General features: G+C 40.2%; 1 protein-coding gene across 2 annotated transcripts in view; it reads left to right on the plus strand.

Moving 5' to 3' along the window:
• The first annotated feature begins 1,524 nt into the window (after positions 1-1,524).
• The window catches only part of pparg (peroxisome proliferator-activated receptor gamma), a 103,196-nt gene continuing 84,937 nt past the window's right edge, over positions 1,525-19,783 (plus strand). For both annotated transcript variants that reach the window (XM_020510910.2, XM_048606501.1), the window contains exon 1: positions 1,525-1,879. The gene's annotated coding sequence lies outside the window, so the exon portion shown is untranslated. The remainder of the gene's footprint in view (positions 1,880-19,783) is intronic.

Below are 19,783 nucleotides of genomic sequence, written 5' to 3' on the forward strand. Positions count from 1 at the left end.
TGCTGGTGCTCATTTAATTGTTGGTTGCTTCATTCACAGAAGCTGACAGAATCTGTGCACTTTTGAGTTGCTGATATTTAAAAATAGACTTAGTTTCCTGAGAGGAGTTTGCCTTCCTTATTCGGAGATAGCAAGGTGTGGAGGTGCTGACAGTCCTGGTGAAGGGTGTAAACCCGGAAAACGTTGATTTTCCTGCTGCCTGACCTGCTGTATTCCTCCAGCTCCACACTGTATTGCCTTTCTTACTTTCTTTGGATGGCTGTGGTGTTTGTAGTTCTGAAGATTTCTTCAGGTTGTGCTCACTGCTGCTACCATATTATGTGAGACAGTGATGTCCACCGCCACCAGTATACTGTAATGGGCAGCTAAATTAATTCTTCAGGTGATCACTATTGACGCATATTATAATGGAAGTTCTCAGTAGTTTCACTGCCACCAACTCTTTTTAGTGGTAGTAGTCCACGCTTCTGAGTTCATGATGGGGAAGATGCCTACACAATCTTTTCAGCAGAAGAAAGAGTAATTCTTGTGAAACAGTAAATACATTTGTTATATATTACTTAATAGTTACATTACATCTGAAATACAAGATGGTCTCTTGTGAACCATCAGGTTCAACTTATGAGTAAGTCCATTTTGCTGCTAGTAAAACATTGTCAAGAAACGCAGAACTAGTTATCTCCTCCCAGGAACGGTCTTATACAATTATTTTAAATCAATCTGTTCAGGCATGTTATGACACACCTCTGGGATAGGTGGGAATGGAACCCAAAGTCTCTGGCTCAGAGGTAGGCACACTTCAAGACCATTACCATCCTATAGATTCTGATTGGCATAATGTCAATTAACCCTTTGGGTGCTAACTACCTGATACAAGAAGTGTCTCTTTTGCAAAAACTCCAAGTTGGTGTAGCGAAATATTGGCAGAAATGGTAGAGACTTCGAGGTACCAGCAGTGGCAATCTCCATAAGGCCGTACTTATATAGAAAATCTATAAGTCTTCCAAGAACAGTACTATCTGTTCCATGCTTTTGTCACCTCAATTTAGGCTGCGATGTCATTAAGTCTTTTTATCTTCCTGCACTACAAATGTTCGAACGCAGAGAAATAGTCAATTTTTTTTTAACAGATGCGGATTGTCCCATGTAAGTTTCTTGAGTGTTCAACATTTTCAATGCTTTCTGACCATTTTACAAGTGGAAAAAGTGCTGAGTGCAGAGCTATCGTTCAAAAAGTGCAAACAAAAACCCTGTAAAGACTTGCTTTCGCGTGCCAAAAGCTAGTTGCGATTTGCGTGGGAAGTTGGGAGCTCCCCCTCAGCTTGAGGAAACTTCAATAATAAAGGGTGGAAAACAAGGATCGTGACAAATGAGAATAAAAGTTGCGCGCGGACCACAGTGCGTATACTTCTGTGTATGTGTGCGCGCGCGCGCAGTAAAGCGGAACCTCCCGGTAACTCACAGGGAAGGTAGGTCCAAGGGGGGAGGGGTGGGGGCGCGCGGACCGTCCCAGGCCGTCAGCTTCGAGCCCGTGGGAGGCCAGGGGGCGCGCCTGGACCGTGCTGACGGGCACGCGCGCTCTCGCACAGTGACGCGCTCCAGCCCACCACCTCCGCCCGCCTCTCGCTGTGACAATCGCCCTTGTTGCCAGTGGGGGAGCGCGTGGCTGCGAACCGTGTGACAGTGGCGCGCCGCTGCCGACGAGCACCTGAGACCGCAGCGGAGCGGCTCGCAAACGTGCCCGCCAAGATCTGGGGTGAGAAGGCATTTGTCGCTGCATCTACCTCCAGCAACCAGGTAAACGTGACGCCTGCTCCTTCCGGGCAAGTGCCGCGGGGGAAGCGACCGACATTCGTGCCGAATGCTTTGAAGAATCAAGGTTAGTGGCGTTTAGAAAAGTGCTGATGTAACTGCCTGTAAATCAATACGTTGGGACGTAGCGAAGGGCAAGTACGAGGGTGTTTAAATGTCGAGTAACCTTCTTCAAGCGAGTGGAAAGAGTTTGGAAAGAGCAATTTGCTCAAAGTACTGTGCACTGAAGAATTCAGCTCCAATTGTACTTAAGTCATCACCTCTGAAAACACATTGCAGAACTTTCACAGTCCTATTGAGCAGGTTGGGATGTTTCATTCACTTTTTTAAATTAAAGATGACCATATATTCCTTGTATGACTCGATCTCTATATTATTTCTTGTCAGCAACTAATTGAGCTCCTTTCAGAAGCACTAAATTGAATAAACATTTCAGAACAGGTCAGCCCACTCTGTTGCACTAAGTCATGTGGCTGTGGTATGTCTGTTTATCGGAGTTACTGTCGCTGATACTTCATCTGTTGCAGATGCTAATCATAGATGGGGAATTAAATTATCTAGGATTATGTTATGTTTGGCTACTTTTGTCTATTGTTCAAAAATCTCCATTGAAGAATACAACGATGTTGCACTGATGTAAAAAGCATTAATTAGTGGTCTAAGCATTTTTCGCGATAAAACAAGAGTTTAAATTGTTTTGTGAAACATTATTGACATTAACCTTCATTAAAAAAACTTGAAGTATTTAGACACGTATGTTTAAGCATTTTGAAATAAATTCAATAATTACATTAAAATACAGTGAAATCATGATGAGTCAAATTCAGATAACTTAACTCTGACTCAGGTTATCAGCCATTCTGTGGGCAGAACAGGAAATCTAATAGAAGGATGCCTGTGATGAATCGAAGTTCTGGACTGATAACTCTGGATTAGCAGAATTTATACACGCTTTATTGTGTAACTGCTCAAATCAATCAGACTGGTGTCAGGACATGCTAGAGCCAAAATCATAGCAAACTTGTAATATTAGCTGCAAAATGGTCTCACCCACATCCGAAATGAATATGCACCAAGGAACATTTTTAATATCCATGAAAATAGACTGATTTACTGTCTTTTGCTAGATTGCTGTTTACTGCTTAAAGATGAAATATTTAATGACAGAAAGTAAAGCAAAGAACCTGCCGTTGCAGGATGGCATTGAAAAGCTGTCACTGATAGGAATGTCCAAGAAGCCATACTGTTTTGCAAACATAATGAGACTACACATGCTCAGAGAGGCACGTGATTGATCGCCAGCATTTCTGAAGCAAGGATCAGGAAAATGGACAAAACGTATCAACGTAAGAAAAGGAAGGTTATCATCCTGATGGCCCTGAAGAATCTGGTGAGTGGCCACCCGTTTCCACAGCTGAAGCCATAAAGGCCACCGAGGTCTTCTAGGATTCCACACTGCAGCACGGAAGCTGGAAAATATGCTTAACTGCATTGACAATGTAGCAGAAGACTGCATGCTAAGCAGATTACAAATTACTGACTTTTCCAGAGCTAAGTTCCAATGCTTTTCAATTATTTTTACTGCACAAGGTCAGGCCATGGTAACGTGTTGACAACTTGAAAAATAAAGACATTTTTCACATTTACTGTGTTACTATATTTTCTTGTTGCAGGCAAAGCAAGTTACATATGGTGTCCTCAGCTCTCTTGAAGCTCCATTTAACATGAATTTGTGGGCAGGCCCCCGGCTATTTGACTAATTACACTTTTTCAATTTATCAAAGAAATTATATTCAAATTGTTAACCAACAGAACACAACCTACATGTACATTGTACATTTTATACTGAAGGATCATAGACCTGAAGCATCGGGCTGAATATTGAGGAGGTTGGGATGCTTCATACAACTTTTAAATTCAAAAGATATGTTTTCATTTGATTTATTAATTTTATTTATATTAGCTCAGTGAAACTAATTTGTAAAATCCAAGATAATATAAACTTTGCAGAGAACAGGCTGAACAAACATGATAGTTTTTGACACAGCAATAAAGGGCATAGAACGCAGGAGCAAGTAGATTATGTTGAATTTGTATGAGACCCTAGTTAGACCTGAGCTAGAGTATTGCACACAGTCCTGGGCGCCACGCTTTCAAAAGGCTGTAAAGGTATTGGAAAGAGTGCAGAAAAGATTGGTAAGAATTATTCAATGAATTCAAGTTATAAAGTAATGTGAACAATTTAGAACTTTTTTTTGGAGATGAATGGTTTGGGAACGAAATGACCGTGATATAAAGTAATTGAAAATGGTAACAAAAATGATAGGAGAAAAAAATTATTAATGCTGTGAGTGGTTAAGGTCTAGAATGTATTGCTAGGGAGTGGAGTGGAGGTAGATTCAATTAAAGCATCCAAAAGGGAATTAAATTGTTGTCCGAAAAGACCAAATGTACGGGATTACAGTGCACAGACAGAAGAATGGCATAAAGCGAAATGAGCATTTGAATAGTCGATATAGACAAAATGGCCTCCTTCTGCATTTCAACAGTTCTTTAATTATGTGATATCATGTAGCTGTGACTACCACTCTTTCAAACCTCCCCTCCCTCACCAGCACTTCCTATACCATCCTCTCACCCCCAATCTCCAAAACCTCCATATTTAGTATACAAAAGATGAAAGTCTGTGTATGAAATAACTGCACAGAGGCCAGTATCCTGTTACCAATGACCCTTTATTTATGTGTGTGCACAGTACACTGGCTGTGGACAGCCAGTTCAGAGTTAATCCCCGAAGTGAGGAGATTCTGAATCTCCTGTTTATATCTGTTGCCCAGGGCTCCCTGATTGGCCCAGGTTAACAATCTCATAGCCAATAAGATCCACCTGATTCCAATCTCTACAATGCACCCCTTCTGGAGATGTAGGCCTGGTCCTTTTCTTGTAGCTTTTCCTGTGATGTTTTCACCCCATGTCCAGTTCCTCTGACTTTGTCCAGTTCCTCTGACTCGGACTCCGACACAGACGGCATTTTTAAGCCCGTAGCTCATCTCTTGTGTCTGGACCACCTCAGGAGAGTTTCCTCCTCTTCTTCAGGCAGTAATGGTATCAAGGTGCAACAGTCTCAAACAGCGAGGTTTCCTTGACACTAGACAGATGGGGAGAAGTCACGGATTCAGACAGGCCTTCTGGCTGTTGTATGTTTGATGCTGCCCCATTTGTGAGGTGGCAGCTTTCAGGTGATGCACATATTTGTTTAGGACTGCCTCATCTACCCTCAAAATTTGCGTGTCACAGAACTTGACCTTGCTTCGATCTCGCCTCACCCATGCAGGGCCATTTCCGTGGTTCCAGCACCAAACTTCGTCCCCTGAAGTAAACTGTCTCACTCGCTTAGCAGAGTCTTGTGTCCAGCATTGGCATTTCTCCTGCTGTTTCATCCTGATCCCCAGGTCTGGGAATATCAGGTTTAACTTGGCGTCTTCTCCCTATCAACAACACTGCTAGAGCTATCCCTGTAGTTGCATGAGGGCTAGTCCTATAATCGAACAGAAACCCGGACAGTTTGGTATCAAGTGAACGATGGATGCTATGGAGCTGCCCGAATCATGCTGAGTGCCATTTGATTTCAGGAAATACTCAAATTCTCTGCCGGTAAATGATGTCCCATTGTCCATGACCAATACTTCTGGGATTCGGTATATCACAAACGATGTTTGCATCTTTTCAATCGTCATCCCCAAGTTTGCCGAATGAACTCTCTGCATGCCCAACCACTTTGGGCCTCCACAATGATCAGGAACATTGAGCCCGTGGCAGGACCAGCATAGGCAACAGGTAATCGAGTCCAGGGTTTACCCAGCCCTTTCCATGAATGTGGTGACACCAGTGGCAGCAATTTTTGTTCTTGTTTGCATTCTGGGCATTGCCCCCACCAATACGGCTCTGTCAGCATCCAACCCTGGCCACCAGAGAGAACTTCTTGCTTACATATTCATCTTGAAAACCCCTGGATGACCCTGGTGGAGCTTAGCCAGTATCTGGCAGCAACCTTTACTTGGGAAAATCACTCTTGCTCCCCGTAGTAATATGCCATCCTCTACAGTGATCTGGTCTGTGGCCAGCCAGCTCGGAGTTAATCCCTGAAGTGAAGAGAATGTGAATCTACTCTTTATATCTGTTACCCAGGGCTCCCTGATTGGTCCCGGTTAACAACCCCAATCAAGGATCTCATAGTCAATAAGATCCACCTGGTTCAAATCACTATACTGTAGTCAGTATGTTTTATTTTGTCAGGATTTCTACAGGTATGCTTTTATTACAATATTGCAACTCTGTCCTTCCTCCCATTTTAAAATATGAGCTTTGCATATTAAATATAGATTAATGGTGGAGCTGTACTCTGTTATTTTCTACTGCTGGATGCTCTACAAATATTGACCTCCTCTCAACCTTTTGTCAACCTTTTAAAAGAGAACATCAGCTTCCAAAAGAAGGACGGTTTTCCTGTTGCAGAAAATACTTATCAGTTTACGATCCAACTAACAATATGTTGTAAATCAGCAAGTTCAAATCTCTATGCTCACGGCATATCTGTATCAGGCTCAAATAGGCTGAAATCTGAAGACTGAGATTTATTGGCTTTTATTAAAGGAAAGGAAAGGAAATTGATTTCAAAACTGATATGTGGTAGTAATACTTTTAGACTTCAGAAATACTAAATTCAGAGTTTTGATGTACGTCATATATCATTTCGCATAACATGGTACAAATACTGCAAATTAATTTTTTAAAAAGTGATAGACTTCAGTTCAAATTTGCAAATATTTCGAGTAATATGTTCACCATAATGTGAATATTGTTATATTTATCCAGGAAGTTTACTTCTTTTTATTATTCTTTTATAATGTATTGTAGAATTTTGATATCCTACTGAGAAAGTAAAGTTTTAATTCTCTGTATCCTCTGTAAATTGGTACTAAAAGTATAGCTTACCAAAAACTATGTGTATTTTAAATTTTAAATCTGTTGTGATTTCAACTTTTACACATTCCAAAACGATGAAATTTGAGGGTGGCCTGTGCTTAACTTGGACCATTTATAGCACTTCTATCAAAACTGTTTCTCAACTGAATGTTGTGAAATCCACATTCTTATTCTGCAAACATTGTATGATAGACATCTACTTACAAGGCGCAAAATTTTGCCACTTCCTTACATAAAGGGCCCACTCCATGTTAGGCTATAGTACCATAAGATTCAGCAACACAACCCATCTCTAAATACTGGAAAATCCCATCAGGTTCACTGATGTTCTTCAGGGAAGGAAATCTGCTATCCTCACCTGGTCTGGCCTACATGTGACTCCAGCCCCGCAGCAATGCAGTTGACTCTCAAATGCTGTCTGAAATAGCCTAGCAATCCAGTTGTAGTTGTATCAATCGCTACAAAGTCTCAACAAAGAAATGAAACTGGACAGACCACCTGGCAACAACAAACTCAGCAAACCAAGCCCTTCGATCTAGCTGAGTCCTCCTCACTAGCATCTGGGGACTAGTGCCAAAATAGGGAGACCTGTCTCCCAGACTAGTCAAGCAACAGTCATACGCATGCCATAGTTGTTCGCATGCAATCATACCTTACAGGCAATTCCCAGATATCACTCTCATCACCAGGACAGACATAGCAGAGATGGTGCACAGTGGTATGTATTTGGAAGGGAATTGCCCTGGGACTCCTCAACATTGACTCATGGCATCAGGTTAAACATGGACAAGGAAACCTCCTGCTGATAATTACATACTATCCTCCCTCAACTGATGAACCTGTTTTCTTCCATATTGAACAGCACTTGGAAGAAGCACTGAGGGTGGCAAGGGCACAAAATGAACTCTGGAACCAACAAGAGGGAAAGATGACAGCAGCAGAACCGGACTCCAACACATTCTGCAACCTAGCATATTCCCCACTCATCCATCAAGCAAAGGGATGAATCCTGGTTCAATAGAGAGTGCAGGAGGGCATGCCAGGAACTGCACCAGACTTATCTAAAAATAACGTGTCAGCTAGGTGAAACAACCAAACAGGACTACTTGCACGCCAAACAGCAAAAGTAACAAGTGGTAGACAGTGCTGAGCAGTCACACAACCAGTGGATCAGATCTAAGCTCTACAGTCCTGCTACAAGCAGTCATGAATGGCGGTGGGCAATTAATCAACTCACTGGAGGATGACTGTCCACAAATATCCCTATCCCAAATGATAGAACAGCCCAGCACATCAGTACAAAAGGTAAGGCATTCACAATGATCTTCAGCCAGAAGTGGTAAGTGGATGATCCAGTGAAAAGAATGTGATGGAAGGAAGGGGATTGTGGGGAAGGTGCAAGCAGGGAGAGAAGAGAAATATAGATGGAGAGAGTGGAGAATGAGAGTAGGTGTAATGGGGAAGAACAAATTTGGGTTTGGGATTTCTGTGGATGTTACTACTCCACAGGGAGTAGTAGATGAGTGCATTATACTGAGTCGGAAAAAAAAATCTATTGAGGAGTTGAGGTCCAGTTCCAATAATTATGTTTCACAGAGAGGAAAGTTCCCTGAGGTTTTGTACTCATTTCCTGAGAATTGTGCTGATAAGGTGGAGAATAAATAAAAACAGAAAATTCTGGAGAAATTCAGCATGTCTCAGAGCATCCATGGAGAAACAGTTAACATTTTGCATCTAAAATGACTTGTTTGGAACTGTAAGGAGATGAAAATTGATGTGTTCTATGCTGTTGAAAAATATGGCAAGTAGCAAGTGGAAGAGAAGGGAAAGTCATGGTGGGTAGGAAGGGGGATATCAAACAGGAAGATGGAATCCATGGACTGAAGTTATTGAACATTGGTTGAGTCCAGAAAGCTGTAAATTACTTAAGCAGAAAATGAAGAGCTGTTCCTCCAGCTTTTTTGTGCTTCGCTGGAAGTGCAAGCATGACAGCTTGATGATGAATTGAAATAGCAAGGAACTGGAAGGTTTGGGTCTTGCTTGAATGTTGAGCGATGGTTATGCATTTGGCCTCCCCATTGTGGAGGAGACCACATTGTTAGCAGTGAATATAGTAGGCTGGATTGAAATATGTCCAGGTTAATGCACAGTGGTAAGGGATGAGGAAAAAGGTCATGTGTCACACGTCCTGCAACTGCATGGGAAAGTGCTGTGGGAATGGAAGGGTGAGGTGTTGGGCTAATAGAGGAGTGGGCCAGGATGTTGTGAAGGTTCCTGTCCCTTTGGAATGCTGAGGAGAGAGACAAGGAAGTCCTGTTTGTAGACAGCAGAAATGGCAGAGAATAATCCTTTTGAAAAAGGAAGCTGTTGGGCGGAAAAAGTGAGCCCTATTGTTGGGGAAGAGGTGAGGGCAGAAGTGTAGGAAATGGGTTGGACACTGTACTGTGCACCACATTGGAAGTGGTGGGGGCAGTGCAGGAAGAGAAATCCTTGATTGAGAAAAAAAGGAAGACATGTCAGAATGCCATTGTGGAACATAGCATTTATTTGGAAGATACAACAAAGGCAAAATCGGGAGAATGGAATGGTTTCCTTACAGGAAGCAGGGTGTGACAAAGTGCTGTCAGGGTAGCTGTGTATGTCAGTGAAGTTGAACTGAATAACACTAGACATTATATTCTCTGACAGGGTATACAAGAGGGAAGTTTGGTTCAAACAGTACTTCCATTCTGGATGTGAGATGAATAGCCTTTCAATGCCTTAATTTGTCTAGTATACTCTGTTCAGATGGTAGCGGTTGGGGATGGTGGTTAAGTATAGATTTAGGAGTGCAGTTCGAAGCCAAAATTCCTGCTAGCCAGAGGGGAGTAAGGTTTCTGATCCAATTTAAATATCTCTGTTCTGTGGGGAGTTGGGGTGAAGTGAAGTTTAGGAGGCAATCCAAGCATTTTGGCTCAGTATTGGGACTGAAGGGATGATGTGAGTTTGTTGTTATCTCCAGGACTGATGCTTGCTGATGTTTTGCGGGAAAGGAATCTCCCGTTCCAACTGAGGGTTAGTGTGGACTTGTTGGGCCGAAGGGCCTGTTTCTACACTGTAGGGATTCTATATATATTACCTGGTATAACCTGCATGTGATTCCAGATCCACAATAAAGTAGCTGATTATATTGCAACAGGACCACCAGCAAGGTTCCCCAAGTTATTACAGTTCTAGATAGATATCCAAGCCTTTAAGCTCCTTGCTGATGTGAGATGAACTGGCTGCCTTTCTCTATTCCCAGCCTTCTCAGTTGATTACAAGTTTAAGTTAAAAAGGATCCCTCACTTGCAGAGGCCTTTCTCCCAAACTAAATCAATTCATGTTTTAGAATAAGCTAATTGTAACCAAGCTTTCTTGGATTAATAAATGTGATTTTATTAGTTATTAAACTCAGAAAGAATTAATAGTGCAACAAATGTACACATATATTGGGAATAAAAAGTGAGACCAAAAATGATAAAATGTTAAAAGATGTAGGATCAGTATCTCTGGATTGTTTATGAAGAGTAGCTAGTAGAATATTGATTAGTTGATCGGTCAATTCAGCCAATTCGATTCACTCCACATGACATCAAGAAACATTTGGAGGCACTGGATAGTGCAAAGGCAATGGGCTTTGACAATTCCAGCATTATTACTGAAGACTTCTGCTCCAGAACTTGCTACTCCCTAGCTAAGCTCTTCCAGCACAGTTACAACACTGGCATCTACCCGACAAAGTGGAAAATTACCCAACTGTGTCCTGTACACACAAAGCAGGACAAATCCCACCTGGCCAATTACTACCCCATCAGTCTAGTCTCAAACATCAATAAAGTAATGGTAGGTGTCAACAACAGTGCTGTCAAGCAGCACTTGACCACTGACACCCAGTTTGGGATCCACCAGGGTCACTTGGCTTCTGACATCATTACAGCCTTGGTTCAAACATGGTCAAAAGAGCTGAATTCTAGAGGTGAGGCGAGAGTGAGGCTAGGAATACTGTGGCGCGTAGCTCACCTCCTGATTCCTCAAAGCTTATCCATCATCTATAACGTATAAGTCAGGAGTGTGATGGAATACTCTGCATTTGCCTTGATGGGTGCAGTTCCAACAACACTCAAGAAGTTTGACACCATCCAGGACAAAGCAGTCCACTTGATTGGCACCACATCCACAAACATCCACTCACCCCACCACCAATCCTCATAGCAGCAGTATGTACTATGTACAAGATGTGCTGTAGAAATTCACCAAAGATCTTTAGACAGCACCTTCCAAACTTAACAACCACTTCCATCTAGAAGGACAAGGGCAGCAGATACATGGGAACACCACCATCTGCAAATTCCCCTCCAAACCACTTATCATCCTGACTTGGAAAAACATTGCCGTTCCTTCACTGTCTATAAGGAATATGCACTGACAATAGACACTGTCTATTTTGGGTCAAAATCCTGAAATTCCCTCCTTAACAGCATTATGGGTCAACTTAAGAATGTAGACTACAGCAATTCAAGAAGGCTGCTCACCACCACCTTCTCAGTGGCAACTTGGAATGGGCAGTAAATGCTGGCCAGTGAGTGATGATTTTGGGATTGTTGGCTTTTGCAGATTAGTTTATTGTTTCCTTTGGTGGTTAGCTGGCAGCACTCAGAGTGACTGAATACTTATTGTCTTGTTTCCTTCTGTCTGGCTTCCTGGTTACTTGGCTTCTAGCACACAGAACGAGAGTAACCTGTTATCTGCAACGCAGGGGTGACAAGTGTGTGGTCCTTCAATTTTGACATTCATAATGCACAGCTTGAATCCAAGCCAGTACACCTTCTCCCACTACGCACACATACACGCACTCACACCAATAGTCAGCCCCATTTTTCTGTTACCTCTTCCTCTGACATTCTGCAGGTGTGATATTCCATTGGTCCCACACAGGATTTTATCATACAATATTGAATTTACATCTGCAGTCTTTTATTATGTCCTATATCGGTCCTTTTATTAAAAGACACATGTGCAAATTAAAAATTGAAAATGTCCATAGCAGTGTCCACAGTTCTGTTCCATCGTAATGACAACTATTATCTGCAAACCATTAACTAAAGTGGCCTAGAAAGGCACTTCATTCAAAGCCCACATGCTTTGAGTGAATAAAAACATTGGTAATGTAACGGTATTGTCCAAAAATGAGTTAGTTACTTTGCTCTATGCTACCAAAGTCAGTGCTCACTCAATGAAGGTGTTTGTTCAGTGTTTTCTGTTTGTGGACTTGTGATTTGCTTAGAGTTAGCAACTGTGATTAAATGTAGTCCTGGAGGTTTCATCACATTGGCGTGCTCTGACACTCCATCTCTTAGTGGGCCAGGACATTCACCCTTACGATGCACTGCCCTCCTACATCAATTGGAAAGGAAAAAGGTTCATTACCCAGTTGGATGATGCTTAATTGTAAGCCAAACAGCTTAACCCTCTTCCCCTCCCCGCCGCCCCACTTTAAATTCTTTTATATCTGGTAAAAAGAAATATTCAAAGAAAATGGCGACTTAAAAAATAAATGCCCTTCTGATTTTCTTTTCACCCAGGATCTCACACAGCAGTTTCCTGGCAATCAGTCTTCAGTTCTTGGAGGCTCCAGGTTCATCCTGGATGATTGACAGCCTTGGATTTGCTCCGTTTGACAGGCCAGTGGTAGTATTATCGCCTTGCAGTTTGAATTCAGGCTCTGATGTGAGCAGATTTAGGCAATAAGGACTTGACTTTCTTCTGAGTTCCGTTTCTGAATTAATGCCATGTGATTTTGGGAATGTTGAACTGGCATGATTTCTCCCAATTGGAGAGTCATTTAAGTAATTAATTTACACTGTTTTGACTGAGTTTCCTTACCATTGCCACATCGTGGCAACCAGTTTCTCTAGCTCCAGGTTGTTCTGTAGCCAGGCAACTACCCATTTAGTTTTGGTTTTCTCGTGCACCGTAGTTGTTTCTCTAGTGGACATTAATTCTGTTTTTGCAATGTTTCATTTCTGACACCGCCTTTACAAACCTCACTGAGAAAGGTGCACTTACTTCAACAATAATTCTTCAAGTTAACAAGTGTAAAATTTGGTTGTGCTTGAGTTTTGTGTGCCAGAGTTTGCAGGTTCAATTGTGGCCTTTTCAGAAAGGAGTGCCTGATGATCATTGATGCTTAATATGAATGACAATTGCTCTGCATTTACTGGAGTGGACGTGCACCATTAGTTACACATTTTTTCCCTAGCCTGCCCATTCAATTTTTTGTGTATGTACATGTTACTGGATGTGTGTGTGACAGGCAGACATAATACTTAGGGCTTGATGAAAGACACAACAAGAGTCCATCTACATTTAATATTTAAGGATAACTTAGATTTATCCTGAATAGATTTTGTACTTTCTTTTCACTTCTCATGATTTTAGTAGATTGATGAATTTCAGTTGGTAGTTTTCATGCATATTTACTACTTTTACACATTTGGTAGGGTTGTTTGTCTCATGTTTGTTAATTAGAGATATTTTCTAATCCATCAGTTCAGAGTTGTTATTATACACTTCTGGAGCAGGTGGGATTTGTACTCGCGCCTCCTGGCTCAGAGGTAGGTATCTACCACTGTGCCATAAGAAATCTTGTTTGTTAATTATATTTGAGCCAATCATGTTCAAGTGTAATTAAATATTGACATGTTTACTGGATTCCAAATATGGTCCACTCAAACGTAAGTCACACTGACTTCATTTTAACAGCAATAATAATTTTATATTAATGGAATGGAGCACTAGTCTCCTGTTTCATTCGAATCAAGCAATCACATGTCAAAAACAGAGTTCCTCCATCAACTTTTCAGAAGAACATCTTGAGCAGTTCCATGTAGGACAACCAATGGCCTGGATTTTCTGCTGGCCAGAGAGTCGTTATGCCAACATAGTTAGGATCTGTGCAAGGGAACTCTACTGAATTCCATTGTAGCACACCTGAAGGAATTGCCTGGCAAATGGAACTTTCTGCTGGGCAACTCCACTTCTGAAAAATAACTATTGACCTGATCGCATACTTACCTCACTTCCTTCCTCCCAACTTTCCACCCCACCCCCCAACCAATTAGATACCACCAGACCATCTCTCTAGTCATCATCTCCTACTTTTCGAAACCACTTACAATAACTTAAGTGCTGTGCTTTGTGTCACCTTTCCTCAACATTCTTGGAACAAGCATCCTGCTTAGATTCGCTCTGACAAATTGAATGAGATAAACTTAACTGAGTCTATGTTTTTCCTGTTATGGTGTGTTAAATCTCTTGATTTTCACAATCGCAAAGGTGAATATTGCTTTGTAAATTACCACTCCCCTTATATATTTTTGGCCTCCAGATATTAATAGTATTTCTTACTAGCAATTATCAGTGAATTAAATAAGAATGCTTTACAAAATAAACTTCTAGTCAGCCCACCCAATCACATTTTCTTTATTACTAAAATGTTGCAGAGATTTGTTTCCCTTTAAGTCTCTCAGGCACACAGTTTTTTTTTAAGCTGACAAAAAGATAAAATGACAGAGTTGCTAAAGCTGACACAGTCACCTCTGTAACAACAGTTATTTAATCAGCTGAATAAGGAACTAAGAATAACTGATAAATGTTGGTAAATGAAGTACAAATGTATTAATTCTGTGATGAATTTCCTCCTGTTTTAACAATATGCGTCTTAAAATCAGAAAAATGTGAAGAAGATATCTCCTTATTCCAATCTATGATTACATGATAAAACAAATTCTATATTGGAATTCAAAGGTGAATATTAAAAATTCAAATAATATTTTTAAATGAATGTGTTTTAAAATGTTCTCCTTTAAGCTAGTTCTGTGCTGTCTCTTGTAAATATTAATGAATACATTTTAAATACAATGTTGAGAAATTGGCAGCAGTGGTATCTTGCCTTCTTTGTAGTAAAGAAAAAAATGACTTCACCTGACGAAGGAGCAGCGCTATGAAAGCTTGTGATTTCAAATAAACCTGTCGGGCCATAACCTGGTGTCATGTGACTTCTGACCTTGTCCACTCCGGTCCAACTCTGGCACCTCCATATCAAGTCCAAGTATAGTTATTAAGTAGATTTTCATGGCTGCCCTTTTTTACAACTAATGATTGTTCTTTATTTGCCTTTCCATATTTGTCTCTTCAGAGTTCTTTAGAAAGTAAATGTTTGCCTGTGAAGAATCTACCTGCTTTGGCAATCAGAGTCAAGTAAAACTCTCCATATTGATGCATGTTGCAACACCATTGTAAAATAGCATAGCAAATTCCAAAGTGTCCAGATTCAATATTTATGGAAATCACAAGAGCAATCCAGTAGATCACCATGCATAGTACCCTGAGGTGCTAATTGTTAATTTGGCAGCATCAACATGTATGGCATTAGGCACTAATGCCAAAACATCTTGTCCTTTTGGTCCCAGGGTGGTAAAGGCAGGCTATTTAGAATTTCCAGCAATAAGTGAATGCTGAAAATAATAAGGAGCATTTTTATGAATGATATAGAAGTAAAACATTTATTTTCACATTCATGCAGCCTGAACATGCTTTCAAGATGCATTCATTCTTTCAAAAGTCATAGCTTAAATTAATCCTGCTGAAGGCATCTATTTACATTGATTCGTACAGATTGTTAAATATACAGCTAAATGGATTTTGGTTGTGCCACTCTGGAAAATTGAAATTGGCTCAACATTTTTTAGGGGAGAAGGATGTATGCAAATTATCATTTGCCCATCTGCAAATAGCAGTATTTTAATACAAATTACAAAGTGTGGAGCTGGAGGAACGCAGCAGGCCAGGCAGCATCAGAGGAACAGACATCTGAAGAAGGGTCCCAACCCAAAACGTCAGCTTTCCTGTTCCTCTGATGCTGCCTGGCCTGCTGTGTTCCTCCAGTTCCACACTGTGTTATCTCTGACTCCAGCATCTGCAGTTCTTACTATCCCATTATTTTAATACACTTTTTTAGGTTTTTTTTAAATTTTCTATTTCAAAACAATTTTCTTCTTGAGAATAAAATGTCATAATTATATACATTTTTAGAGAGCTTATGTAAACACGTGTATACAAATAGGAAAACCTAGCAAAAGTAAATTTCTTGGACTTGACTCTAAATAATTAGGGAATCAGACTTCAAGGTCACTTACTTCAACCACTCCTGATGCTGTGAGGAAACGAGAAAGTTTTAAAGGAAGTTATCATTAATGCAGAAGCAACTTTCGTCCCAAAATAGGACCTTGGCAAGTTACTTAGACATCTAGTCTCAGAATATTAGTAATGTTACAGACCAGAATATTTTTGCTGAGTAGTGGTTTATGGCATCAGTTTGTCTTAAGTTGCTGTAATCCTGTAGGAATACAACTGTTTTTAACTTCTCTTCTGTTTTATCAAACAAGTCCCCTGTCCATTCCTCTAGATTTGACTAATGTGTACCTGGCTGGCATCCCAAGTACACTGTCCCAAAACTTGCAGTCATTTAAAACCCTGCCCGTGTCCTTACTTGCACAAAGTTTCATTCACCCATCATCTACGTGCTCACTGACCTACGTTGGCTCCCAGTCAAACAATGCTTCAATTTAAACATTCTTTTCCTTGCTTTCAAGTTCCTCCATGGCCAATATCTGTAATATCCTCCAGTCCTACAGCTTTGAGAACTCTGTGAGTATCTAATTCTTGCTTTTTTGAGCATCCCCAATTTTAACTATTCCACTGTGCACTCAGTTTCCTAGGTCGTAGGTTTGGAATTCTTTCCCTTCTTTAGGCCACTCCATAAAAACTGTTTTTAACTAGTTTTATGTTGTCTGCGCTAAGATTGTCTTATGTTGCTTATTGTCACATTTTGTTTTAGAATGCTTTTGCAAAACCACTTTGAAATGTTTTATTACATTAAATGAAATATTTAAGTACGCATTGTTGGTCTGTCTTCTGTTCATAACTATGGATATTTTGTCTTATGGGCTGAATCTACATAAGAAATAGGAACAGGAGTAGGCCATCTGGCCCTTCGAGCCCGCTCCGTTTTTCAATAAGATCATGGCTGATCTTTGCGTGGCCTCAGAATCAGCTCAGCATCATTTTAGCTGAGTTTTATGGATGATTCCTCTCCATGAACCCTCACCAGTTTTCTCATGGCATCTTTCATGAACTCACCTCATTACCAATGCATCACGCCCTATGGTAACCACTTTTAAAGCCCAGTCTGCGGTGTTCATTCTATATGCTCCAGACATGTCAGACAAAGGGTAATTGGTAGCTTGCTTTGCTGATGGGAATCTGGAGGTCCTGCTGGATGAGGGGTGCTGCAGCTGCTGTTCATGAAGTGTGACCTGAGCTATTGGTGACTAATGGAGGTACAGAGAAGCCAATAACAAGCTAGAGTTGTCAGGTAACCGCTGTGCCTTCCAAGTCAGAAATTTTACTGTCTAGTTTCCGTCCGATACGTGAGAGATTGGGAAAGCTGCATATCAATGAGATAAGTTTGTGCAATAATGAGGTGTCAATACATGCTAATGCTTGCAACTAGGCCTTGCCACACACTGGTGAGGATCTTGTCTCACCATTCAACTTTTGTTTGGAAAATGGGACTCTTTTAGCTCTCAGTATTAAGAAGCTCCTTGCTGGACATCTGTCTCAATTTTCCCAGTTTTCTCACCAATGCCATGTCACTCTGTGCCTGGGAAGATTCTGACTAAGTTTTTAAACAGTTAAGTGCTTCATGTATTACTTTTTTTGATCTTGGAATGTATAAGGATGTCAGTGACCATCTGAAACATCTTTAAAGTGTTATTTGAATTTTGTTCAATTCCTGAGTATGGACCTGAAGCAATGTTTAATTGTCTATGTGTATGACATTATAGTCTCGGTCTATACTGGATACAAAATTCAGGCAATACCTGACATATGGAGTTGGTCCTGAAATGAGCCTTGTTCTCACAGTTCCTCAGTTCTGAGGAAGGGTCACCGGACCCAAAACACTAACTCTGTTTTTTCCTTCACAGATGTTGCCAGACCTGCTGAGCTTTCCCAGCAAATTTGTTCTTGTTCTCCCTATTATTATTGTTATGAATGATGGACTCTCCACTGAGAATCTTGGAAACTTCTCCTGGTCGACCTGTGACTGTGTCAAATGACAGAGAGAAATCTTTCTATTTTGAATGATGATGTCCACTTTCAGTGGTTGTGCAAATCAGTTTGGGAATTTTCTTGTCTCTGTATCATTCTACATCTACTTACCTAGAGTAATGCTGTCACTTCTGTCTGAAAACAAAACTTTGACGTTGCCATCCTCAGATCATTGCTCATGCTGGAAGGCATTGTCTGATCTGGTTATATTTAGTTATTGAAAATACTAATTAGACAGTTGTGTGATTCTCCTAATTATATTGATTTTTTTTTTACATCAATTGGCTCGTATTTGTATCATCACCCATTGATTGTACAAATAGTTACATTTGTGCAGGATTCAAAGTTTTAGTATCCTGTTCATGATTTTAAGAAGGAATTGGCTAAATATTGCTCAAGAAGCCTGTCATGGAACATACTGGTTCTAGCATTGCTGAGTTCCTGCCAGTTCAGCCTTTGAAAGTTCCACAATTTGACTGCGTGTTGTGATTGACACAGGTTAAATTGAAATGCTAAAACAATGTCAATAGGAGGTTTCTTTTGGTAGCACACACCTATTATTGGAAATGAACATAATTTAGATTTTAATTCCAGGCCAAAATATGTTTTTTGGTTTTCAAAGGTTGAGCAATACTTTAGCTCTGACCTCCACTTGCCCAATTATCAGTTTCCTTCTTCTGTTCCCTGTTGCCTCCATCCCATCCCTCCATAAGAAAAAAATAACTCAAAACATGTTTCATTCCATGTTCCATTGTCAAAATGAGCAATTAATTTCAATCTTTGATTGAAACTAAAAATATTTACCTTTATCACTGCATTTTGTTTTGAAATAAACACTTTGTATTATATAATAAAGCTCCATTAATTCTGACAATTAACCAATAGAAACTGCTATACTTCTAACTGAACCTTTGTTCACTTTTTCAGTAATCGTTGGGGTTTTACGGTAGATAATTAACTTATTCACTGGCCAAGTGTAATTATGACAAAGATCTCTGTGCAATATTTGAGTCCTGGAAAACATTCCCGCTCTGTTATTTTTCATAACATTTCAAAATCACCGGCCATTAAAACTTTTGCCTTGTCTGAGCAGTTTGTTTTCTCTATTAAATTGTGAGATAATGAAAGTAAGCTTTGGGAGCAAAGAGCAAAATAAAATAGGTTCATTCTGGAATTCTTTCAAATGCATTTTAAAGGCTGCCAACATCATAACAATGCTAAAAACTAAAATTAGTATTCTTTTCTTTTTGCTGTACTTTACCAACTTCCAGCTTCTTGCCTATTCCCTCTAGAAAGGAAGTTCCTAAATTCTCGATGTAGACTGGGAAATCTCCATACTGATCAAGAAATTAAAAATTCTGAATCCAAATGCAGTTAGTAAATACCAAATTAATATTTTATGAATATTTGTATTGCATGTACATAAATGTACTTCTCAAAGCTGTCACACCAAATGAAAAGCAGAAGACATACAAATAATATAAGTTTGTGCAGGTCAGTTAAGAAGTTAATATCATTTATTTACTGCAGAACTCAGACTAAAAGAGTTGGAGAACGCTGACATGCTATTCACATACAGCTTTGATAAATCCAGTGCTTTTCTCCTTTGGGAATTGGATCATTGCCAATGACATAGTAATACATACACATTCCCAACTAGATTCAGTGAGGAATTTTGGGATTTCATATGAAATCCCAACATAATTTGTTTATTTAGGCTGAATTCTGTGCAGTTATTTCAACAATAAAGATTGCACTCCACAATGTAAGTTTAAAAAGAACAATATGTTTT

This window comes from Rhincodon typus, chromosome 16 (assembly GCF_021869965.1).
Source record: "Rhincodon typus isolate 14 chromosome 16, sRhiTyp1.1, whole genome shotgun sequence".
Classification (NCBI taxonomy): Eukaryota; Metazoa; Chordata; class Chondrichthyes; order Orectolobiformes; family Rhincodontidae; genus Rhincodon; species Rhincodon typus.